The sequence below is a fragment of the Camelus dromedarius genome, chromosome 13 (assembly GCF_036321535.1).
Source record: "Camelus dromedarius isolate mCamDro1 chromosome 13, mCamDro1.pat, whole genome shotgun sequence".
Classification (NCBI taxonomy): Eukaryota; Metazoa; Chordata; class Mammalia; order Artiodactyla; family Camelidae; genus Camelus; species Camelus dromedarius.
The window spans coordinates 51,054,099-51,080,519 of NC_087448.1; the positions used below are offsets into that span (position 1 = coordinate 51,054,099).

Below are 26,421 nucleotides of genomic sequence, written 5' to 3' on the forward strand. Positions count from 1 at the left end.
AATTATTTCATTTAGTTATAATTCTCCACACAGATAAATAAGAAATTTCAAAAGGAGAATCTGCTTCTAGTAAAGCTGTAGTAGACTGCAATATTCCAAAGATCGTTGCACCAAAGTACACATGCTCATTCCGTCCTTCTGAGAGATGGGACTGTGTCTCCCTTCCTTGAATTTGAGCAGAGCTTTGTGACTATTCTGACCAATAAACTGGTATGACAGAAGTGATGCTATTTAGCGTCCAAATCCAGGTCATACTAGTGACACAACTTCTGCTTTGCTCTCTCTGATACTTACCCTCAAAAGCCAGCAACTTTGCTGTAAGCCCAAACTAGCCCTTGTGAAGAGGTCACATGTAGAGGAACTGAGGCCCCCGGCCAACAGCCAGCGTCAGTCACCAGACATGGGAGTGAAGAAGCCTCCAGTTGATTCCACTAGACTTCGAGCTGCCTTAAATGTACACCAAGTGGGTGAAAATGAGCTGTTCTCATTGACCTCTGGCCAGGGGAAGGATTCATGAGCAAAATGAGTATTATGATAGTTGTAAGCTAAGTTCTGTTGCGGTATGTTACACAGCCATAGTAACTGTACAATAGTAGTGTCCATTGGATAATGTGAAGCTTCTCAAGTTAATTGGATAAGAGCCAATTCACTTTTCTTCCACACAGCAGGATAACCAAATACCGAATAACATTTGATGCTTTCCCACCTCCCATTAGAATTCTTAAGCAGATAGAAATTACTGTTTGGACTCCATATCATAAGATGATTCAGTTCAGGACTGTTTTGGAACAGTGATAAGGAGATAGTTTGTAAGGAAAAGTGAGACTTTTTTTTTCTTTTCAAACAAATTCAAACATTTGGGCATAAAATATTTTCGTTTCCCTGCCAACTCCTTTTACTTTTAAGACTATTATTTTTAGAGTGGTTTTAAGTTCACAGCCAGACAGAGAGGAAGTTCCAGAGAAAAGCCACATATCCTCTGACCCCATACATGCATCATCTCCCCCACTGTCATCAACGTCCCCTGTCAGACGGGTACGTTTGCTACAAATGGTAAACCCGCATTGATATATCATATTTATCCAAAGCCCAGAGTCTACCTTAGGGCTCCCAGTTGGGGTTGTACATTCAGTGGGTCTGGACAAATGTATAACGACATGTGTTCATAATTATAGTATCATACAGAGTATTTTCAGTGCCCTGAAAGTCCTCCGTGCTCTGTCTATTCATCCCTAACCCCTTCCCTCCCCAGCCCTAGCAACCACTGGTATTTATACTATATCCATAGTTTTGCCTTTTCCATAATACCATACATTTGGAATCATACAGTGTGTAGTAATTTCAAATTTGTTTCCTTCTCTTAGTTATATGCATTAAAGTAGCCTCTGTGTTTTTTTTTTTTTTCATGGCTTGAGAGCTCATTTCTTTTTAGACTGAATAATATTTCATTTTCTGGATGTGCCACAGTTCATTAATTCATCTACCTACTGAAGGGCATCTTGGTTGAGTTCCAGGACAAACATTTTTTCCTTGTTTTCTTTCCACTACTCTTTCTGATGATGTCTACCACTTTGTGGGGCTAGGCTATCAAAATAGGGCTGACCTACTGTCTTAGTCCATTTAGGCTGCTCTAACCACAGACTGGGTGGCTTATAAGCAACAGAAATTTATTTCTCACAGTTCTGGAGGCTGAGACGTTCCAGATCAGCATGCCAGCAGATTTGGGGTCTGTTGAGCACTCCCTTCCTGGTTCCGGATATCTATGATGAATTTATCAGGGCTTTTATCTCCTTTCCAGCATGAAAAATATTTCTCTGATTGAGTTTCCAGACTGAAATTAGATTCTCCTTTGAGCAGAAGCATGAATGTCATTATGCCTTCTGGTTAATTCTATTAAGGCTACTCCACTCATTTACGCCTAGGGGGACATGATCTGCATTTTAAGGTTTAGTGTGTCCCAGAAAAACCCCTGAGATGATTAGTGAAAAATAATACTAAGACGAGGTAGGTTGGTATTGGGAGAGACAGGCATTCTAGAGTCTACTTCTCCCTGAGAAATTCTTACCACATCTTAGGGATTTATGGGCTCTGGAAAGTCCTGTAGTAAAGACTTGGCTTCACCTAAAATTTTCCCAACTTAATTGGAGCTGGCAGCTTGATTTATATATTTATTTTGTTTTGCAAAATATCTATTAACTTCTCTGGGGACTTATTCCCCATGAGACACATGGAAAACTATTGGTGTAGGGTTTTAAGGTTAAAAAAAAAAAAAAAAGAAGCACTCCCATAAAGACGCTCATCTAAACATCACAACACTTCTGAAATGTATTCAGAGAAAAGAGTCACATTTTACGGAAGAGGAAGCTAATTCTTCTAGTAGTTAAGGGAAAAACAGAGACAGCTTCCATGCTGCTGGCAACCAGACAGCTACTCTGCAGGCTGAAAGAAGTGCTGATGTGTTGTCTTTGTAAGAAACATGAATTTGGTTCACTCAAAAAGAAAAATCTAATCTGTGTGTATGTGCGTGTGCGTATGCATGTGTATGTGTGTGTGCATGTGTGTAAGTCTTATTTCTGGGTGCATAAGCTTGAGTTGGTCCAGAGTAAGATTCCAAAAAGATGAGGATGGCTGAACTTAAAAGCATGGTTTGTTGGTCTGGCTGGGTTCATACATCCAACCCCCCAGACCTGAGGTCCTAGAGCCTCCAACATCACAGAATTCACCACGTCTTGTGGCCTGAAAAGTAGGTGGTCCGCCGGTTTGAACTCAAGCCCAGAAACACAGACCCTCTTGGTATTAATCCAGTACCCACAGTACTTAAGAAACTCTAAGGATAGATCCCCTTTTGGTAATTTGGATGCCAATCAGATAACACAAGCCATTGGCTACTTTTATTTCATTTTCCTTTGATGCAGGAGAACTGTGGTGCCACGCTGAATCCTGCATCCCTCCCACAGGCAGTCCTAGTTGGAGGATACGGTCTTACCAGATATCCATGGCAGAATCTCTCTTTGTGAAAAGTAACCATCCAAAGGGACACGTGGTTTTCAAGGTTTTTCGATGTCAGCAAGCCACCAAAATGCCTGACTTCCTGTTGGAGCTTATTAATAGGCCAAAATCTTGTTAAGTTGGGGATCTCCTCCACAGTATTTCTAGGGCTTCTGCTGATGGAAATTTAGCAACCCAATTGTTTTTTATGACTTTAAGTGATCTTTTAACACAGCTTCATTGCTTTCATAACCAAAAGCTGTTCATAATGGAACTCTTCCACACAAACCCATCTGAGGAATATGCTTACATACCTATTTTATAGGAATCTGAGCAGGAAGGTTCATGTTTTCTTTATTTCTAAACTTCCGTGAATGATTCATAGAAACTAAAGACAAGATTTCTGTGATACTTGTTTTTCTTCACTAGAGGATATGTACATTTATACATCTGGAGGATGTGGCTTAGAATCCAATGGAACCTCATAAAACATCAGGTTAAATCCTAATTTAGTTTGACATTCTTGTCCAGTTATCTAATGTGGAGAAGTGGAGTGTATTGTGAGGTACCCTAGGGTATTCTTACATCAAAGCAATAAAACAAATAAGATGGGATTTCTCAAAGAAGAGAGACTGTGTGTTCATTAGGATGTTAACAAAACCTGTATGTCAGTGCCTAACTGGATCTGAGCCTGGCTGCCTGGTCCCTACCTTCCACTCACTGTTGTTCTTTTTAACAAATCCCTCCTTTCTTTTCCACTCAAGGCTGACCTCTGGGGTCACATAACTAGATCTAAAATGTGCTATAAGTGTTTGGTATTGTGTAGAAAGAGTCTTATCAAGAAAATTGACTTGTCTAAGTCAAAGCTACTAGAGATCAGGGCTAAAATAAAATCTCTTAATTCTCAGTTTAGTGTTTTTTCAACCCTACCATCTTTCCTTCCTGTGTGGATAAAACCCAGGAAAGTGAGGGATAAGGGTTGGGATGAAGAGAGATGTTTACAGCAGAGGAAGATTGCTGTGTAGCTTGGAAAACACGTTGAAAATCAAGAATTGCAGAAAATATATGGTCTCCAGACTGCACAAACACATTAGTATGATTGCAGTACATTAAGCTGCTTACATTAAGTGGACATTCCAATTAAATAGAATAGTCCATATTTCCTTATCCATAAAACTGTAATTGAAAGATCTCCAAAAATGAAAAAAGAAAAAAAGATTTTGTTGGTTTGCAGAAAAATCATTTGATAACACCTGACCTGAACTCATATTAAAAAGGCTTATTACAATCATAATTTTCCCATTACTGTGAATAGTCATACTTTTGATGCAGTGAAATTAACATGTTTGCTTTTGGAGGGCTGGCTTCAATTCCCTAACAGCGTCCCATATGCACCTTATCACTTTTCTAAAATTTGAAAAATTCTAGTCTTGAAATATGTCTGGTCCCAAGGGTTGTGAATAAAGGGATATGGGCCTATCTTTTATAAATAAATTGGTTTTCCCCAAAATTATACATGCTCATTATAACCAGTGAAGTGATATAGAAAAAAAAAATCTCTGTCTATATTTGGTGAATATTGTCTATGTTATTTCTCTCTGCATTGACACAGAAGGTAAGACAATAAGACATAATTTTCTAAAATAAGGTCATAATACATAGCAAAAGAAAACATTTCTTTGTCATAAAAGCTATTAGTTTCTGGGTGGGGAGGGTATAGCTCAGTGGTAGAGTACATGCTTCACATGCACAAGGTCCTGGGTTCAATCCCCAGTACCTCCATTTGAAAAAAAAAAAAATAGGGCTATTAGTTTCTAAAATATTTCTTCAAGTTTAAGACTAGATAATGGAAAACAACATGATATTAGAATAATAGGAATAGTACGTCTTTAGTTACATGTTTAATTTCAGGCATCGTCAGTTGACTTCCCACTATAAATATGAGAAAATCATCCTCTTATCCTGCCTCCCTTTATCTCAACTTCCCCACGTTCACACATACATTCTGTTCTCTCCTCATAATTCCTTCAGTTCTATCAAACTTGATCAATGAATTCTTTGTTGACTGCAAGGCCTTTTACTATAGTTTTTTTATTTCTAATTTTTTCTTTTTAATTTTGATTTATTCTTAGTTGAATAGACATTGTCAACGTTTTTTCTTCAAATGAGGCTCAAGATGTATGGTTTTTCTTATGTTTGAGAATGTCTGATACTTTTATACTTGACTCAGAGTACAACTGAGCTGGGTATAAGATTCTTGTGTCTCACTTCAAAGATTGGTAACAAAGTTTTACATACATCTTTGGGCATTAACTACAATTAGGGAGAGGTTTAAAAGCAATGTGATCTAAAAAAAATTTTTTTTAATTTAGTTTTCCATAGTAATTCCCATGGAATTTTTTCTTTAGCCTTGAAATTCACTAACTTTTCAAAGGTTTAAGACATTCTTTATTTTAAGAATGTTTCGAAATAATAAATGGAATCTGTGTGTCATGTATTCTATTACTGTTTTTAAAGACATAAATTAGATGTCAATTAGGCAATGTTTGAAGTCCTTTGTCTTCAGTACCTTATCAATTGTTTCTAATCACTTTTCTTAGTTTTTGTTTTATTTTGTGTGATTTTCTTTTGTTTTCCAACTATATTGCTGTCTGTTTTCAATCATGCGTATTCTACTAGTTGTTTCTTTCATGATTTTCAGAACTATCACAGTTTGGTTTTTTTTTTACCTCCTTTCCGAGTTCTGCCAGCTTACTTTTCACCATCTGTTATTTTATCATTCTTTCCTTGACTTCTTACAACTTTTCCATCAGCCGTCTTTTATGAAAAAAACACTGTGTATTAAACTCCTGTTAAACAAATAATTTGTCCTAAATTCTTGCATTCTTTACCTTGACAAATTCCAGGCTATTCCCAGGGCAGCCAGCTGTCCCGACTGCACATTCTCTCACTTTAGACTTTACCAGACTTGTGCCCCCACCAACTGCTGGGGACACAAGACAAATTGTCTCAGTGATCACCTTGAAGTACCTCTCTTTTAGCTGGAGATGAGAGAAGCAGATTCCTCTCCTGGGCCATGGCAGAATGAGGGGAAGAATGTGAATGTTCAAATTAGAAGAGGAAAATACCATAGATGCTCATCATGTTTTCCAGAGGCATTCTCCGTCTCACTTTAATTTCAGCCCATTTATCTCTCTGAGATGAGTGTAAGGTGCATGCAGACAAATTCAATTTTTAGCCACATCCTTTGCAAATTCTGTCTTGGTCATCTGGTACTTCTCTTTAAGAATATTGGGGGACTTGGCTATTTGAGGTCTCTGCTAAAACCGAGTCAAAGAATTTCCCATTTTGACAATACGTTATACTCACTTTTAGGAAAATCTTGTTCATGCCTGGAATCCAAAGAAGTTTGTGTCAACTCTCAGCATCCTTTTGAATTTTTGGTGCAATTTTCATTGTATTTGGCAAATATTCATTATGATTTGTGGTTGGGTGTTATAACCATGTTTTGTTTGAAAGAAGTGATAGTTTGACTAATTTTTCATTCTTTTTGATGGATTTCAAGGCAAGGGAGAGTAAAAACTGCTCCATCATTTTTAACCAGAAGACTGTAAATTTATTTCATGTTGGTCTTATTGACTACATCTCTTGAGGTGTCTTAACAGAAGGAAATCCTAGTGCTGCATCAAAATATGATCAATGATGCTGTTTTATAAATTAAGTTCTCCTTGTTTCAGGCCCTAACACTATGTGTGGCTTACTTAGTACTCATCTCCAGTGCTCCATTGTCTCACACTCCATACGGCTTCCATTGGAGAAAGAGATCCACACACTTCTCAATAAGACTCTTCCAGCCACTATCCAATATTATGACTCTCAGCCCAGATACTTCCAGTCATTCTTTGCTACTTTATTTTTCTTCATAATACTAGTTGCTGTCTAAGTTAAATTCTCTCTATATATGAGCAATGTACATATATATATAACTTGGATAATTATATAGGTTATATATAACTTGTATGTGTTATATACAATTTATTCTATATAAAGTGTGTATATAATATATAGCATAAGTTATATAAGATACGACTTACTTAGGTCTCTGTATGTTTAAATATACATAATACTTATTATCTTATTGATTGCCTATCTACACCACTGGAATATAAACTCCTGTAGGGGAGGAATGATTGTCTGTTTGTTCACTATTGTAATGTCTAGAAGAATGCCTGGTAAATAATAGGGGCTGAATGGATATGTCCAGAATGAATGAATGACTATGTCACATATATAAACGTCACCAAGCATATGTGTGGCAACAGAAGACTGGTTGGAAACCACTCCTCCATCACACTTCATGAGAGGAGGGATAGATACGGATTTATTTTCAAACCCGCTTTGAAACTGCCAATCAGCTGCCATGCTTGGTTAGGGTTACCCCCTCACGCCTCTCTTGAGATGAAGGTTCCTTATTGGGCTTTGAGGGTACATGAAAGTTGATGAAAGAATAAATCACTTTTTGCCCACAATAGTAAAGGGCCTCTTATTTGGGGGAAAAAAAAAGAAGTTAATGTAATCGAGGAGTTCTTTCTTTCCTCCATGATAGCCGAATACATTTTAAGAAGGGATTCTCATCCACCAGGCAGCTTGGTGCTGTCCTCCCAAAATGAGTGCAGTCTCCCCCAGAATACAGTCCACCATCCTCAGGTATCCGGAGAACATATGATAGCAACAGATACCGTTTGACATTCCTTATTAGGTACGGGGAGAGAAGTTGCTAGTGGTTACATGCCATTTACTTCTGGGTCTCTCAAGGGCAGGGTGAAGGAGGAGAAAACAAGATCAATTAGATAAGCAGAGGGTGAATTAGCCATCTAATCAAGGACCTAAGCCATGAAGCACACAGCTCTTCTAAGAGACACTATTATTTTTAATGGAGTTCTTTAGAGCATCTTCAATTTTTCTAATGAAGACAGAAAGCCCCATCTTTAGTAAATGCTTCTCTCTGCTTGTTTGACCACAGGATTATCTGTTCCATTCAGTCCCCTGGGGAGCTGACGTGCTCCCTCTTTGTTCCTCATAGAATTATACTGAGAGGGAATCTGTCCAAATTATTTAATCAAATTATTCTTGCTCTGGCCAAATATAAGTGCTTAAATATCCCCACTAAATACTTCTCCTAATGATATTCACTTATCTAAAATTACCCCTTAACTGATAAGATATACGAGCAAAAACACTATTAGGTAAAATATTAAATGAACTCAAACCATTTAGAATGTTTTCATGTCAACCCCTGAATTTACTTAATCTCCAGTGAGCAATCTAAAAAGACAGGGTTTATTCTTCACTATGTCTAGCCTGAAACAGCGAAGGGAAAAAAGGTTGAAGAAGAGGTGGCAAACAAGGAAAGAAAAACATTTTTCGTCTTTAATGTCTTCACTACACAAAATCCTATGACTTTTATTTGGATCTTGTATTTCTCAGTTTTGAGGAAGAGAGACATTCCAATACATTTGGAAATAGTGGTCCTGTGCACTATGTACAGGGTGGCTAAAATGGTGCTTGAAGACATTGACTAATTAGAATCACAATTTATTGACACACAGGTTTATAAGGTGTAATTTATATACAGTAAATATTACTCTTTATTGTGAACAGTTTTATGAATTTTGACTTACTCAACACCATGTAACCACCACTACAGTAAAGATATAGACCATTTCCATCACTTTCCAAAATTCCCTCTTGTCTCTTTGCAGTCAATCCCCTTCCACTACCCCCAGGTCCTGGTAACTAACCACCGATCGGTTTCTTCTCCCTATAGTCACACATTTTTCAGAATGTCATATAAATATAATCATACATTAGGTAGCTTTTAAAAGTCTGACCTCTTTCACTTACCATAACACATTTAAAATGCACCCATGTTATTGCATGTATCTATTTCATTCTATGCATATACCAAAGTTTGATTGTTCATGGACATTTGGTTGTTTATGGCATTTACCAATTGTTGGGCATCTGTTTGTTTGCAGTTTTTGGAGATTATGAATAAAGCCACTATAAGCAACTGTACAGGTTTTCTGTGTGCATGTTTTCTTTTTCTCACCTAGAAGTGGGATTGCTAAATTGTACAGTAAATGTTCATAAGAAAAGAACTGTTTTTCCAAAGTGGCTGCACCAGTTTGCATTCCCATCCGTAATGTACAAGAGTTCCAGTTCACTAGCACTTGGAATTGTCATTTAAAAATTTTTTTGGCATCTAGTATGTGTGTAGTGGTATCTTATATGGTTTTATTTGCATTTTCCAATTGACTAATGATGTTGAACATTTTTTCATGTATGTGCAATCTGTATATCTTATTTCCTGACATGATTGTTTAAATCTTTTGTCCATTTTTTATTGACTTGTTAGTTCTCTTTTTATTAAAAGGAGAGTTCCCTGTGTATTCCAGATACCACTTACTTATTCCTAATACCTTTTTGCAGAGTCAGATGGACCTTCCACCCAAAATTTGGTTCAAGATGTCAAGACTGATGATGGCACACATGTACCAAGAAGGCAGGAAAAGGTTTATTACTCACATAAAGTGGTTTTCTAGGGACAGTAGGACAGGGTTAAGAATAGGTTCAAAAATCGCTTAAGAAAGTATGGAACTGAGACTGGCTTGGGGTTTATGGTATTAGAGAGTGGGCTGAGATGAGGGTTCCCATGCCCACAGACTGGGACTTGCCTGGTTCAACATCTCCTGGTGCCAAAGAACGGAGCACCTATGCTCCTTTATCAGCTTTCACAGGGTGGGTAGAAAGCAGGTGAGAGTCGTGGGACTTGAAAGCTGTCAGCAGTCAAATACTAAAAATAGAGTCAGATTCTGTTACACATGACCTTTACCAGCTTTGAAAATCACATTTTTAATATCAAAAGAAACAACTTGGTAACATTTAATGTAGAAGACGTATCGAGCACATCACTTATGCCTGGCTCTTCAATATACTTCAGAATCTTATAAAAAGTTTATCACCTGGAAATATATTACTTGGGTCTTCTCTAAGGGAAATATCTGTTCTAAATGGACCAGATTCACGTCCAATGAATAAAAAGGGCTGTGAATATAGGCAACAAAACATAGATAACTGTGGGAATTGTGAAATCTCTTCTTTTTGTGAGAGAGAACAGAATTTCATCCAAGTGACGACTCACTCAAGTCACACCACCACCCAGTCTTTTGTTAGGATGCATTGCATGGGTGGCTCTGTCCCAGGTTCTGCATTTTACTGAAGATCTGATTGGCCAAATGACTGGCTGTGACTATGCAGTGGGTCACATGGAAAGAATGCAGGATGATTATAATTCAATTACAAAAGTATTATGCAAATTTCCGTCATTTGTCAGAAATGGGTGCAAGGCACTTGCTAGGATCTGCAGATTAAACATTAAGCAAAATACAGGCATGGCTGTTGAGAAATCTGATGTTTATTGGAAATGAAATACTTAAGTCAAATCATTATTGTAATGGCTTGAGATTGATTTTGAAAAGAATATAAATTAAAGAGTAGACTGGCCAATCATCCTTCCAACTTTACCCCAACCTGAACAGTTTTTATAGGGATGTGGAATAGAGTATTTTTGGCTCTTTTTTCCAGAAATATGCAAGCTGACATGGCATTTGGGAACCTTATTTTCAATAGTGAGCACTAACCAATATAATGATCATGTTTTATATACTGGTGAAATTCAATCTTTGAAACAGATAAAATGTGCTTTTATATCTCACAACACTGTTGTATTGTAAAAGTAATATTTTGGCCAAACGTGTTCTTATATTTGTGCCTGAATCCCTTTCTCTTTTCTGAGGTGATATGAAGGTAGCCAATTTATGATCAACACCAGGGGGAAAATACAGGAGAGAGGATGAAGAGAGGAAAATATTGGCTTCATTGTCTATTAGTGTGTTGACACGGCTGGATTAAGGTATGCAAGTGCCCCTTGCAAGTTAATCAGTAGGGACATCAAACACGCTAATAACATGGCATCCTTCAAACTGGTTGTCTTTCATTGTTTTCCCAATATTAATTTTTAGGTGGGAGAAGGAGTAGAAAAGTAGGACGACAGGTGACAGTGATTAGCAGCTTCTCTCTGGTTTAGGGCAATGGTTTTCAAACTGTGGTCCCCAGAGCAGCAGCAGCAGCCTCACCTGAGAACTTGTTAGAAATGCAGATTCTTGAACTTCATTCCAAGCCTTTTGAGTCCAAAACTCTGAGTGAGGTCCAGCAATACGTTTTAATAAGCCTTGAAAAGAATTCTGATATATGCTGAAGTTTGAGAACCACTAGTCTACACAATTCAGCTCTGGTCACAAACTCTCATTCTTTATTCAGAAAAACCAAAGTCTTACAATGTACCTACTTACAAATCTTAGAAGATGATGTAGCCACCATCCACTGTTACTCAGGCATGTGCTTTGGGGGCCTGTTCCTAAACCCCCAACCTTGCTTCTATTACTACCACCACCATCAACCTATACTGGTTAACTCTCCGTGAGAGGAGTTTTGCTAAATACAGAAATGTTCTATTTTGTTACATTTTCAGTGATATGTTAATAGCCCCAGTGTACTGGGATCCTGACTCTTCTGGCCATTTGTGGTTCTATGTGACAAAGTAGCAACTCCCTGGCTGTGGTTACTCAGAAATCTCCCGGAGTGGTGGTGGGGAGGATGGGGAGGGAAGTTTTCTACTGATACGACTCTTGGTCTCTTTGCTTATCATTCCTCCCCTAAAAGTAGTTATAATTGTCAATTCCATAGTGGAGTTACTGCTGTTTTCTTTAAGAAGAAAACCAGAGGCTTGGATCACAGAAGTAATAAGATTAAGGGGCGAAGTTTCTTGTAGGTAATAATTTTTCATTTTAGTTTGTGCCAAAACAAAGATATTGTGCTGACAGCTTACATAATTTATATATATAACATTAATTTCAGACAGAGCAGACTTCAAATCAATGTAAGTTATCAGGGATAAAGAAGGGCATTACATAATGATAAAGGGGTCAGTTCTTTAAGAATACATAAGAGTCCTCACTGTGTATACACCTAGGAAAAGAGCATCCAAGTATGTGAGGCAAAAACTAATAGAACTGCAAAGAGAAATATATAAATCTACTATTATAGTTGCAGACTTCAACATCCCTCTATCAGAAATGAACAGATCCAGGAGGCAGAAAATCAGTAAGAACATAGTTGAACACAATAACACCATTAATCCACAGGTTATAATTAACATCATTCATCCAACAATGGCAGAATACACATTCTTCTCAAGCTCACATGAGACATTTACCAAAACAGACCACATTCTGAGCTATAAAATACATCTTTACAATTTTAAAGAACAGAAACCATACAATGTTTGCTCTCAGACAACAATGGAGTTTAACTAGAAATCAATGATAAAAGATAACAGGAAAAAAAATATGTGGTGATTAAGCAGCACATACCTGATTAACACAGAGGTCAAAAAAGAATTCTGAAGAGAAATCAAATAACATTTTGAACTAAATGAAAATAAAACACAATGTATCAAAACTGTGTCTCCTTCAATTTCTTTTTTAATTTCTTTTATCAGTGTCTTATAGTTTTCAGTGTACATCTTAGCTAAATTTATTCTTTGTTTATGGATTGGAAGAATTAATATTGTTAGAATGCCCATACTACCCAAGGTAATTTTAGAGTCAATGCAATTCCTATCAAAATCACAATGGCATATTTCACAGAACTAAAACAAATAACTCTAAAACTTGTATGGAACCACAAAAAAATCCCAAATAGCCCAAACAATCTTGAGTAACAGAAAACAAAGCTGGAAGTATCATGCTTCCTGATTTCAAACTATGCTACAAAGCTATAGTAATCAAAACAGACTGATACTGGCATGGAACAGACACACAGACCAACAGAACAGAATTGAGAGCCCAGAATTAAGCCCACAAATATATGGATAATTAATTTACTACAAAGGAGCAAAGAACATACAATGGGGAAAGGATAGTCTCTTCAACAAATGGTGTTGGGAAAAGTGGACAGCCACATGCAAAAGAGTAAAACTAGACCACTATCTGACACCATAAACAAATATTAACTCAAAATGGATTAAAGACTTGAATGTGAGACCTAAAACCAGAAAATTCCTGGAAGAAAACATAAACTTAGAAGAAATCATTGACATTGATCTTAGTGATGTTTTTGTAGATCCAACTCCAAAGGCAAGGGAAACAAAAGCAAAAATAAACAAATGGAACTACATGAAGCTAAAGCTTCTGCACAGTGAAGGCAAACATCATCAAAACCAAAAAGCAGCCTACTGAGTGGGAGAAGATATTTGCAAATCATATGTCCGATAAAGAGTCAATATGCAAAATATAAGAAGGACTCATACAACTCAACAACAAAAAAACACCTCAGCTAAAAAGTGGACAGAGGATCTGAATAGACATTTTTTCCGAAGAAGATATACAGATAGGGTTGGAGGAGAGATGATTAAGCCTAACACAGAGGATTTATCGGGCAGAGAGCACAATCTATATGATACCACAGTGATGGATACATATTATTATACATTTGTCCAAACCCGTAGAATTTACAACACCAAGAGTGAACTGTAATGTAAACTATTGACTTTGGGTGATAATTATGCATCATGTAGGTTCATTAATTATGACAAATCTACACTGTGGTGGGGGATATAGAGGAGGCCTGCATGTGTAGGGGTAGGGGCCATAAGGGAAGTGTCTGTACCATCCCCTCAATTTCCTTGTAAACCTAAAACAAATCAATTTTTTAAAATTTTTTAAAAGGTGAAAAAAATTCTGTGAGTTATGTAAGTTTGTTCCCCTTTTACAGATGTGGAAGCTGAAGCATCAAATACATCAATTCGTATAACACCACATGTTCATAACTGGAGTAGTGGCAGTAACCCATCTCTGAGTCCATAGCCTATGTCATTAATATTGACATGATTTTAATAAGTAACAAGTCAAATGGGCAGATGGTAAAGGATGAAAAGGGGGTTAAGTCTTCTTGGGAGGACGTGGTAATTTAAGTAATTTAAGTAATGGTGAGTTCCCCAGTATGCATATCACAAGAGGTGTGTGATAAAGTGACAGGTGAGTTGTGAGACAGTACTGATTTGTTGGAATAAGCTAGTAGGGCAATTTGAAAGCATCATAAGGAGTATGTGGTCCAAGTTATAATAGCAGAGAGAATAATGAGTAGAGAGGAAGTTGGGAGATATTCTGGAGATAAAATTGGTTTGATTTAGTGATAAATTGGGATGATATGGGAGGAGGGTCTCACCTGAGAACTGAGCCTGATGGTGCCACCCAGGTTAAGGAACAAAGTAGGACTGTGTTTGGGAGCAGAAGGAGCTGATGTGTCCAGTTTTGGGTGCCTGGGGAACATATCCAGGTGGAGATGTCTGGTGGAAAATATAGTCTGAGGCTCAGGAACCAGCTTAAATCAGGAGGGACAAATTTAAGAGTCATCAGCAGATCAATTAAAAAAAAGATTTGGGTCCAATGCAACATTGGAAATGACGCTGCCACCTGGGGAAGATGTAAAGCAGGTGAAGAGTCATGTGGAAACTGACTAAATGGGAGAAATGAAGAGAAACCGGTGGGAAAGACTATGAAATAGTGGTCAGATAGGAAGAAGGAAAACACAAAGCCAGTAAAACAGGAAGTCGAGTGAGGGGGAAATTTCCCGGAGCTGCCCGCCATGTCTGTGACTGTGCTGGGTTCATGCAACCTAAGTGAGCAGGGGCTTATGTTGACACTGACATCCAGGCACGCACCTGCAATCAAAGAATGCCTGCCTCATCCCTGTAAATATCCAGACGTCCTTATTCTGCTTATATTGTCAGCAAGATGCTGGGCAAAGTAATAATGTAGAAGGACAAAGCAGTCCCACCATTAACATATTAGTCCTAATCTAGTTAACAGATAACTTCACTAATTTAAAACAATTTGGTAGTGAGAAGCCTGAATTATGCAACATTTTAAAACTCAATTCTGGTGTACAGTGTGGTGACAAAATCAGCAGTTAATAAAGGCTTGTTACGTGAGACTCACTAAAGCTGCTTTGGTGGGAAAGAGAACTGGCAATCTCTATGCTTTGGTAAATAGATACAACTAAAATATGTAAAGAATTTTTAGATGGAGATTAACTAGCCTCTTTGCAATCTTGCTTATCCTTTTTCCATACTTAGGAAACCCTTTTCCAAGGACAGTTCAAAGACTTTAGCCTCATCTGAAAAACTGAAATTTTTAATCATTTATCCCAATTTGATGAGGTTTTATTATTTGTGAAATTTTCTACTTCATTGAGTCTGTGTGACTTTTTCCCTCCTCCTTCCTCTCACTCCCTTATCTCCCCCCAATTTCTTCTTGCCACACTCTCAGATTTTGACAGACCATCTCTTCTGTTCTGATGGCAACATTTCCCATTAAATAACTACACACACTCAAGCATTGCCCCTCACACGTCCGGGTGATTGGCAGATATTTGTTTAGAGAATTGGAAACAGCTGAGAGTGACATTCAAGGATTCAAAAACAACTTGGTTGGGAAATAAATCTTTGGCTGGGGAAAAAATATGACTCTCTCTTTGCCAGGCAATAGCCTTATAATTTATCATTTATTGGAAAAGAGGAATGCATTTTGAGAATAGCATCAGACTAAAACTGATTGCAGATATTAAGCAATGTCTCTATGGGCCATTACTCATCGTGTACGTGCAAGCTGAGTGCCTCTGGAAGGCGGGAGCTGATGAGGGTGTTATACTGCACTGTCGTAATTGTTAGTGTCATAAACAATGGTATATGACGGGGTGAGAGCGGATTAGAGAGAATGAAGGGTTTTGTGCAGACTCTTCTAGAAAGAAGAAACAAGACATTATTTCACTGTGACATTAACTGTTGATATGGGTTTTTGTTTGCTTATGGTTCCTAATGGTTATGATCGCTCCAGAGAAATATTCATGGCTTATTCATTTCAAAAAGCCACCCTAAGTGATAGCTTAAGCTGTTCCAATTTTGTGCTGTTGCAGCTGAAATAAAATGAAGGCTTTTTTTTTTTTCGGTATTAGAAAAAGAAAAGAGATTCAAGAGACCTGAACCAAATGCTGTGTAACCAGGACCCCAAAGACCTCAGACACTGGATAAAAACTATAATAAGAACCAAGAGAGAGAGGGAAACTCTCAGCTGTGAACTCACAGAGAACTCACCCATATTCCCATTTGACATTTGTCACTTTTTATCTATGTCGTATTTACTTCGATAACATTTTAGTTACTATACTGGACTATAAAAATCTCAAAACACAGATGGTATCCTATAAATTTTGGCTATCTCCTTAGAACCTAGCTCAGTAACTTGTCATAGGCTGAATAAAAACATTAATTTCTTGATAGATATACGGCATGAGTCACTATATTTATTACAACTCGTCTCCATGCCCTCAATTCTGTGAAAACATAAAATCTCGATTAGGCAATACTGCAAAGCCATAAACCAGAATGGATTTTAGAATGGATAAGCATCATTGTTTATATGTCTTTCCACCAGTCTTTAATTTTTAGTTAAACCAATACTGGTGCTTGATAATATGTACACATTATTTGGGAAGAGTTTTACCTTTGATGAAAAAGGTATACCTTCTGGAGAAAAGCATTTTTTTGTTATTATTCTTTTGATTAATTGATTGCTTTTTAATTGAAGTAGAGTTCACTTTTGTCATGTCTTTCACGTCCTCACAAGTTGCTGTTCAGGATATGAGGTAATGATTAGCACTACGTAATCCCCTCGAAGCAGTTTATTAAATGTAGATATTGACTAAGGAAAAAAGAGAGTTTGTGAATATAAACCCTGCAAAGGCAAATATATAAAGTATTGGAAAAGTCACATTAGTGCATTCTGTCAGCAAACTGTTTTGCAAGCAGCAGGGTTAACCCTTGAAGGACACTGTGGAATCAAATGGAAAATTTAGAACATCTTCTATCCTCTTATTTCTGGACACAGCCCCTCATCCCCCAAACAATGCTTCTATCAGAAGAGGAAACAACAAAACAAAACAAAACAAAACAAATGAGCTAAGTGCTTATATCCAGAAGTTACATTTAAAAAAGAGTAACACCAAAGAAAATAGAACAAAATTTATTTTAAAAATCGGAGCAGAAATTGATTTTTAAAAGTATAGAAGCTCAACAAAGCAAAACATTTCTCTGGAAAAATAAAAATAATAGACAACTTCCAGTAAGACTGATCAATAAAAAAAATCAGAGACATCACAAATAAAAAGGTACAACTATTAGAAACGGAAAGGGAGACGGACTATACTGATGGAAGTTAAAAGAATGCATCTACTGCAAGGAATTCAAGAGTTAATGATAGATTTCTTGGGTCCTAGGGGGAAGATTTCTTTCCGGCTAGAAACTCTTGCTTCTTGGTTTACTTCCTAGCCAATGAATGACCAGTTAAATGTCATTATACCACAATGACTCAAGCTGAGAAGTGTGTCGGGTTAACTCTTCAAAAAAGAAAATTTATAAAGACAAATGGGATGCTAATAAAGAATTCAGCAATCATAAACAACTAAATATGAAACATCAGACTATAAAAAGATTTTGCTCCCATGGTCTTTCAAAACCCTAGCTATCATTCAAAGTCCTTTTCAAAGGCCCCCTGCGGCACCTTGCTCCCTTTGATACTGTTCTGAGAGACATGACCTTTTCTCCTGTGAACACCCATCATGTTTTATGTTTGCTACATGAGTCCTAAGCAACATTTTCACCTTCAGGCTTATAGTTGTATAAGATTCTTGAGAGGATGGACTAGGTCTTATTCATCCAGGCAATTCTAGTAGTAGCAGATACTGTCAGTGGTTGGCAGTGGTCAAAACTTTAAGTTCAATGGAATTGGATTGCTGAAACTAATCCCTAATTCTTTTATAGAAATTCTGGGATCTGGGAGTTGACAAAATCTGAGAGCAGGAACAGTCCTTAGAGCATAATTTGTTCCACTAATGAAACAATGCAGCGAATCACATCAAAATACTCTCTCTGATGTCCGGGTCTTCTTGGAGCCCTCCCAGTGATGGGTACGTACCACTTCCTAGAGTCCATTTAAAGTTGGGCAGCATAACCATCTGTGGGATGTTTCTACTGGTCTTGGAATATCATTATATACATCCTTCAGTCATAAGCTCGCTTTCAGAATGCACACTACCATGAAGAATAAAATACAAAACTATTCAGCATAGTAGCCCACCAAATTCATTCATTCCATAAATACTGAGTGGTCACTTTGTCCCAGGGATAGTGCTGAGTGTTGAAAGTACAAAACTAATGGTATAGAATGTAGCCCCTCACTCAGGGTGTGTGGTCTACAAGTAAAGCATAGTACAGTTACAATACGATGTGACGAGCAGTTAGATTGTTACAGAAGCACAGGGCAGGGCACCGAAGCCAGGCTCGGGTGTGGAGTGTTTTTCAGAGGAAGTGACATTTAAGTAGACTTCGAAGGAAAGGCAGGAGATAGCCAAATAAGGGAGTTAGGGAGAGGGAATCGGAGGACAGGGTACAATGTGTGCAGAGACGTTGGCGAGTTTAGTTTGGAAGCAGCCACCCTGTTTCCTTTAAGCTTTCTGTTTCCAAGCTCTGAAGGTCCTGCTTATTTAACTAGGTGACTTTAAACAACAGAAAGGTATCCTTTTACAGCTTTGGAGGCTCGGAGTCAGGAATCAAGGCAGCAGCAGGGCCATGGTCCTGCCAGAGGCCCTAGAGGAGAATCCTTTCTTGCCTCTCCCGGTCTCTGGTGACTGTTGGCATTTCTCGGCTTGTGTCTCCATCCCTCCAACCTATGCCCCTGTCTTCACTGTTCTCTCTGTGTCTCTGCTCTGTGTGTCTCTTACAGGGACACTTGTCATTGGATTTAGGGTCCCTCCGATAATCTAGATTATCTCTAGATACTTAACTTAAATATATCTGCAAAGATCCTTTTTTTTTCCCCCAAAAAAGGTCACATTTATAGGTTCAGAGGCCTAGAACGTGGACATCTCTTTTCAGGGGCCACCATCCAACCCACTACAGTCGGTGACTAGGTCTGATTTCCAAGTAGCATCCATTTCTGCCAGCCTGGGCCATGCAGAAATGCTCAGTAAGTGCTGAACATATTTTTATAAGCTCATGATTTAAACACCATTTGTCTAACTTCCATCTTCCTAGTATCTTCCAGTGCTCTTTAAAATTTTATTTTTGGTCATGAATTTAACAATATAATTTCGTTTTAAATTCATGGGGAAAGTAATAACAAGTTTTGGGGGATATAAGTTATATTTATACCTCAAAACAAATTTTTTAGAGTTCTCATGTTCAATATAATTATTTCTAAAAGCATTGACACAAGAGCCTACAAATACAGAGTGAGGTGATTTCCTTTCAAGAACTCAGTATATTATGTTCTGAGAACTTTGAGAAATCACCCTATTTTGATGAAAAAGTTCAATTCTGAATGCTGTCACCAGAAATGAAGAATTTTCTTCATTTTTTTTATAAGGAAATCAGTGCCTTGGACATGATGTTTTACTTCCCAGGAGGGAACACTATCTCTTGTTAGGTAGAAATGTGTGTTTTTTTCAGCAGAGAAACTGCTACTACAAATTTTTAGGAACAGGTTAATGTCTTATTTCAACTTCAATGTTAAAAGCCTATGTAGGAAAAACTTTTAATGTCTTGGGTAATCTAGGGATGAATGACTAAATAGGCTGACTGTGAATTTTATAAGATGTGACTTTCATTTTAAAAAACAAATATAGTTTCCTTGTTTAGAAGCAAAAGATGAGTTGGGGGGGTGTCAGATTTTGAAATGATATAAAGCCATACAACCCAGTATAACATATAAGATGAAATTTGACTTCAGTGATTAGTAAATGTCCTGTATCATATGTGCATATTTTTGGTCAACCAATTTTTATTAAAATATCCATTTTGATTGAAACTCTCTGGTGTCCTTAGCATATATGAGTGGAGGTACAAACAAATGCTCAGAAGCATATGTCTGAGATGAATTCATGCTTTGGCCTTATACTGGTGGACTTTGAAAATGATGGCCCTACTCTATGGCTGTATCATGCCATCTTTAAGGGTGTTGCAGACTACTGACAATCTGATTAATTGCTGGTTGAACTGAGTACTTGAATACTGAGTTCATCCTGAAGCACACAAGGAAAGTAACAAAAACTCTATCTGCATTTTTTTCCTGGAGTGTCCATTTCTTCACTGCAGGGAGTCAATGACCGTGGGCTCTTTCCTCCTTCTGTGACCAGGTCATGTTTTGGTGAAGAACCAGATCCAAGTATCTGTAGCATCACATCCAAATGGCTTGGCCTCATCTCTGTCTTAGTCAATATTTTGAAATCATAGATTTGGGGATTGAAGAATTTTCAAGAAGACATCCTCTACCTGCAGATCTCACTGACCTCTTCCCAGCTATCCAAGTGCTCGACCCACTCCATCCTCCCTTCTGGATGTTTCCTGTCATATAGGTCAGCAGCTTGGCATTGCATGTCCCTGTTACTCTGGCCACAGTAGACGGGACAGAGATAGATCTCTGTCATTGGTGGGCTGGCCAGGAGTTCTCACGGTACCTAGCACAAGAGTTCTGCACAACAAGGACCTACCATATGGACAAGGACTAGCAGCTTTGGATAGATTCTCCTTGGGAAAGTTTGAGTGAGAGCTCCACCAAGTCAGTAGAATACAAAGTAATCCAGACGTGGAGAGAAGAGCCTGAAGGCGGTGAGCCCGAGCTGTGAAGCATGAGAGTCACGAGCAAGCAGAAGGCATGAATAGAGCAGATGAGGAGCAGAAAAGGAGAGGCAAGAAATAAGTTGACATCACAGTAACAAAAAGGAGCAGTTGAAAGGAAAAGCAGATGCAGGGATTGAAATAGAAACTTGACGTAAGTGGGAATGTAGTTTGGTGCAGCCACTATGGAAAACAGTATGGAGATTCATCAAAAAATTAAAAATAGACTTACCCTATGATCCAGCAGTCCCACTCCTGGGCATATATCTGGAGGAGACTATATGCACCCCAATGTTCATAACAGCACTATTTACAATAGCCAAGATGTGGAAGCAACCTAAATGTCCATCAACAAATGACTGTACAAAGAAGTTGTGAGATATACACACACACACACACACACACACACAATGGAATACTTCTTAGCCATAAAAAAGAATGAAATAATGTCATTTGCAGCAACATGGATGACCTAAGATTGCCATACTAAGTGAAGCAAACCAAAAAGAGAAAGACAAATACTATATGGTAACACATATAGGTGGAACCTTTAAAAATGACACAAATGAACTTATTTACAAAACAGAAACAGACTCACAAACATAGAAAACAATTTTATGGTTATGGGGAGTGGGAGAAGAAAGGGGAAAATGGAGGGATAAATTGGGAGTTTGGGATTTGCAGCTATTAACTAATATACATAAAATAGATAAAAATATATTTCTTCTGTATAGCACAGGGAACTATATTCAATATCTTGTAGTAACCTATAACGAAAAAGAATATGAAAATGAATATAAGTATGTGTATGTATGACTGAAACATTATGCAGTACACCAGAAATTGACACAACATTGTAAACTGGCTATACTTCAATTAAAAAGAATGCAAATAGATAACAAGGTCCTACTCTATAGCACAGGGAACTATATTCAATGTCTTGTAATAGCCTATAATGAAAAAGTATATGAAAAGGAATATACATGTGTATACATATAAATATATATAAAACAGTCACTATGCTATACACCAGAAATTAACATTGTAAACCAACTATACTTCAATAAAAACTAAGATAAAACAAAATTTTAAAACTTGACCCAGAAATAAAATTTCCGTTCTTGCCCTCAAGCTACTGTATAAAGCATCAGAGCCGGTGTGTATGCTGCAGGCGGTGAATGGTGTCCCAGTTCTCTGTGACCCCCAGCTGTGTGCTTCTGACACGGCACCCAGTTGTTCATACTTCTCCATGTACCTCATAAACTAAGGTAACCTGAGCTTATTTCTATTCTTTGCAACTGCAAGAACCTAAACAAATGTGATATCCTCAAGATGAGGCAAAGGGCAGAGTTAGATAGGCAAAATTATAATTAAAATATAAACTCATAATTTTGACACTAAAACATAATTATTTAACAATATTTCCACTTAAACTGGAGGCCAGACAATGTGCTTTGATTATTCCTATATAGGCAAAGGACATATTCTTCAAAAAGTCAGTTCTGAAAGCCAGACACCCTCTGTTGATTCTGGGTTGCAGACACAAGTGACTACTCAGAAGGTAATTAGGTTGTTTGTCCTTTTAGAGAAATAGGATTTTCATGTTTAGAAGTGAAAACAATAGAAGACAGTGCCCCCAGCAACCTTACTCTGTGTCCTAATGGAGATCTTTCCATCCTGCGTTGTAAGATTTCATCACCTTGCCCCTGCGGAGCAGTCAAGAGCAATTTGCGCATGAATGTCAGTCTGATGTCTGATGCTGAGCATTTCTTATTAACTCAGATGTGATGGAGAAGAGAAAATAGTTGTGCTGGTTTCCTAATATGCTGAAGTTTCCTCTCTTCTGAATCTGACACATGACATCTCTATTATCCGAACAATGCACGTGCACATTCTGTGTTCCACTTCCTCTCTCTGCTGTCTTTGAATCAGGCTCATTTCTTCACAAACAAAAAACCTCACTTCATTGTCTTGCTTAGATGACTCCCGCCCTCAAGAGTTGAAGGACGGCTACTTGCATTTAATAATTAAATTTGGAACAAATTGCATTCCTCTGTGGCAATAAATGTCTTACCCACCCCTAGTGGGGCAGAATGTCTTCTTTACTGAGATTCATTCCATTCTTGTGTGCCTTGTTAAGTTTAGGGGTCCAAAAACTGCTATTTTCAAAGGTGAGCACAGAGTTAGAAAGTGTTGATCCTTGGAAGTTATCATAAGAACAAAAGGTAGAGAATGCTATTAATAATCACAACTATTTATTCATAATTTAACCATTTTCTTTCTTTTTTTGGTTGGTCCTTTTAGCTTTAATTAGATTCTTTTTTTTAAATTGTAGCATAGCTGATTTACAATGTGTTAATTTCTGGTGTACAGCATAGCGATTCAGTTATACACACATATATATACACATATATTTCTTTTCATATTCTTTTCCATTATAGGCTATTACAAGATATTGAATATAGTTCCCTGTGTTATACAGTAGGACCTTGTTGTTTATCTATTTTACATACAGTAGTTAGTATCTGCAAATCCGGAACTCCCAATTTATCCCTCCACCCTCTCCTTTCCCCATTGGTAAGCATAAGTTTGTTTTCTGTCTGTGAGTCTGTTTCTGTTTTGTAAATCAGTTCATTTGTGTTGTTTTTTTAAGATTCCGCATATAAGTGATATCATATGATATTTGTCTTTCTCTTTTTGGCTTACTTCGCTTAGTATGATAAACTAAGTCCATCTATGTTGCTGCAAATGGCATTATTTCATTCTTTTTTTATGGCTGAGGAGTATCGCATTGTGTGTGTGTGTGTGTGTACCACAACTTCTTTATCCAGTCATCTGTTGATGGACATTTAGGCTGCTTCCACATCCTGGCTATTGTAAATAGTGCTGCTATGAACACTGGGGTGCATGTATCTTTTCAAATTAGAGTTCCCTATGGATATGTGCCCAAGAGTGGGATTGCTGGATCATAGGGAGTAATTTAACTATTTCAATGACAATTTCCAGTACTAGAGACTTTAGCAAAAAAAGAAAGAAAGGAAAAAGGAGCATAGAGTTTGGAATAAGTCAGGGCCTGAACTTCTAGCTCTCCTCTTTCCCAGGATTGTGGCCTCCGCGGTCCCTGAGCAGTTCAGTTTCCACCTTGACAGGGAGTTAGCAATAGTTGCCTTATCTCCCAGGCAGGGCAGTGGTGAAGTTTAAACACTTCTGTGGGAAGTGCTAAGCCAATGAAAATTCCTCTTCAAAACCACGGTAATAGGATGGTGAATGCTGTGACAGGAAGGCAGGCTTCGGGTCTTTGTCGCTTTTAATAATTATCATGTAGGCGATGGGGGTGGTGTGCAAACAAAATGAGAAGTATTCAGAATAAAACATTCAAAACGTCCAAGAGACACAATGACAGGTTATCAGTTCCTTCAGAAGCCTACATTTACATAAATATTTTTCTTTATGAAATGACCAGATTGAATTGAAAGGTGACAATGCAGCTTTTTTCCACTCCAGCCACATCTCTCCAAGATTGACAGCAGTGAGCTGAACTTAACAAAAATGAAATAATAGCAATTTAGCCTAAGACTTGAAGACAAAGACAAGATGACAAATAAGATTCATTTTTACCCTCTGCTTCCTTTCTGGTTTTTCCTCTCATTAATGTGAATAATTCATAGACTTTACATTTTGAAAGAAATAATTACAGTCATCAGAATCTGACTTTTTACAAGCTGTAAATTTTGAGAAGCTGTTTATTCCTAGTGGTGTCGATGTGATTTTAACTAATAAATATCTTTAATCTACCAATTAGAAAGCAAGTATCTAATGACACAGAGCAACACTAGCCTGTGTGGTTAATGTTAGCAATGTTATCAACGTTAAATGTGAAGGAGCTGGTAATAGACGCCACACTAGGTCTAAATGAGTTATACATAAAAAGCCCCAGGAAAGGATGCATTTTCAAAGCATACGCTTTGAAATCAACAGTACAAAACAGAAATGAAAATGGGATGTTTTGGTTTTGGGGGGACACTGTCTTCTTTCTAAGCATGTAACTGTTGGGGGGATTTGTGGCTCTGTTTACGGTACAGAGGATGCTCGATTTGCCAACCCAGCAAAGATGGAGGACCCAGAGTGGGGAGTGGGGACCCCATCATCCTCTAATTCTGTGAGGTGCAGCTCTTATCAACTGTTCTGGTCAAAGAAGTAGCTTGATATTTGGATACTGTTTCTCACCTCTAAAGCTATTTTTGGGGAGTGGGGGTATAGCTCAGTGGTAGAGGCTATGTATGCCTAGCATGCCCAGGGTGCTGGATTCAATCCCCAGTACCTCCATTAAAACAAACCAAAAAAAAAAAAAAAAAAGAATACATGAAAAAAATCTATTTCCTGTATTATTCTGTATCATTTATTTGATATAACATTTATTTTAAATCCTATTTTAAATGCCTCCAGTAGAAAACAATTTTAGAACATGTATTAATAATTTTAAAAATATTACCTTGATACATATTTCTTTTCTGTGTATTTTAATTCAGAGTATTCCCAAATATTATTTCCTTTAAAATGAAAGTCTTAAGTGATCCCTTCTAGATCGAAATTTCTAGGGCTCTAAATGCTCCTGAATTTCGGCCTTGACCTCAGTTACCCCTTGCTTGTGTGGGTCTGAATGATCCCCTTGACTTCTCTCCAGCTGCCTTTTCTCTCCCTCTGAAATAGAAGTGTGACTACTTGAGTTCAGCTGAGTGTCAGGAAAAAATGGCCAAATACTTAGAAGTGGGCAAAACAGACAACTGGTTGTCCACCCTGGGAGTGTGGGACATTGTCTACCTGACCTCCAGGGGATTCTACAGAAGTTTCACCTTTGGGTGATTTCTATTAACTGGGCTATTTTGGAACTCTGTATGGATAGAATGAAGTTGTAAAAAATTAAGAGTAATGCACATGATTCTCGTCCATAGCAATGGAAATCAATTTTATCTGGTAAGTATACAAATGATTTCTGATCTATAGAAATGGTGACCTCAAAGATGGCATTTTATTGCTTTATAGGATCTCAACTTTCTTTGCATCTGTTAGCAAATTCTTTTCCACATTCCTGATTGCCTGATCGTCAGATTTTCCAGTAACATCTTACTGATTCTTCCTTTAAGCACAGAGGCAAATAAAATATGTGATTTAGGTAAGAGTTATGATTTTATCATTTTGAAAATTATACCTGAGTAGCAATTTAGCTAATGAAGTGTGTGTGCGTGTGTGAAAGAGAGAGAGGGAGAGGGACAAAATGACTAAAACCCTCCTTGCTCATTTTGCTAACATTTATAACCGTAAGTAATCAGCTGCCCCCGCTGGACTTTAGCTGTTTCCACATTAAATCAGTAAATTGTGTCTAATTTAGAAAGTTCATCATCACCTAGGTAAATTACTTTCCAGTTTTACAGGGTTTGAGAAAGATCACAGAAGTTGGTACTTAATGTAATTATAGAATAATGATTACCATTTGTAAAAAAATTTCTTAGCATAAAGCAGCCAGAACAAAGCACTGACTTCATACCAGAGGGAGGTTGTGAAACGGCTAACTGGTTCAA

At 37.6% G+C, this 26,421-nt stretch overlaps 1 non-coding gene across 1 annotated transcript; it reads left to right on the forward strand.

Moving 5' to 3' along the window:
* Positions 1-4,697: 4,697 nt before the first annotated feature.
* TRNAV-CAC (transfer RNA valine (anticodon CAC)) lies at positions 4,698-4,770 on the forward strand. The gene has a single exon. It is a non-coding gene; the product is annotated as a tRNA-Val (tRNA).
* Positions 4,771-26,421: the final 21,651 nt, after the last annotated feature.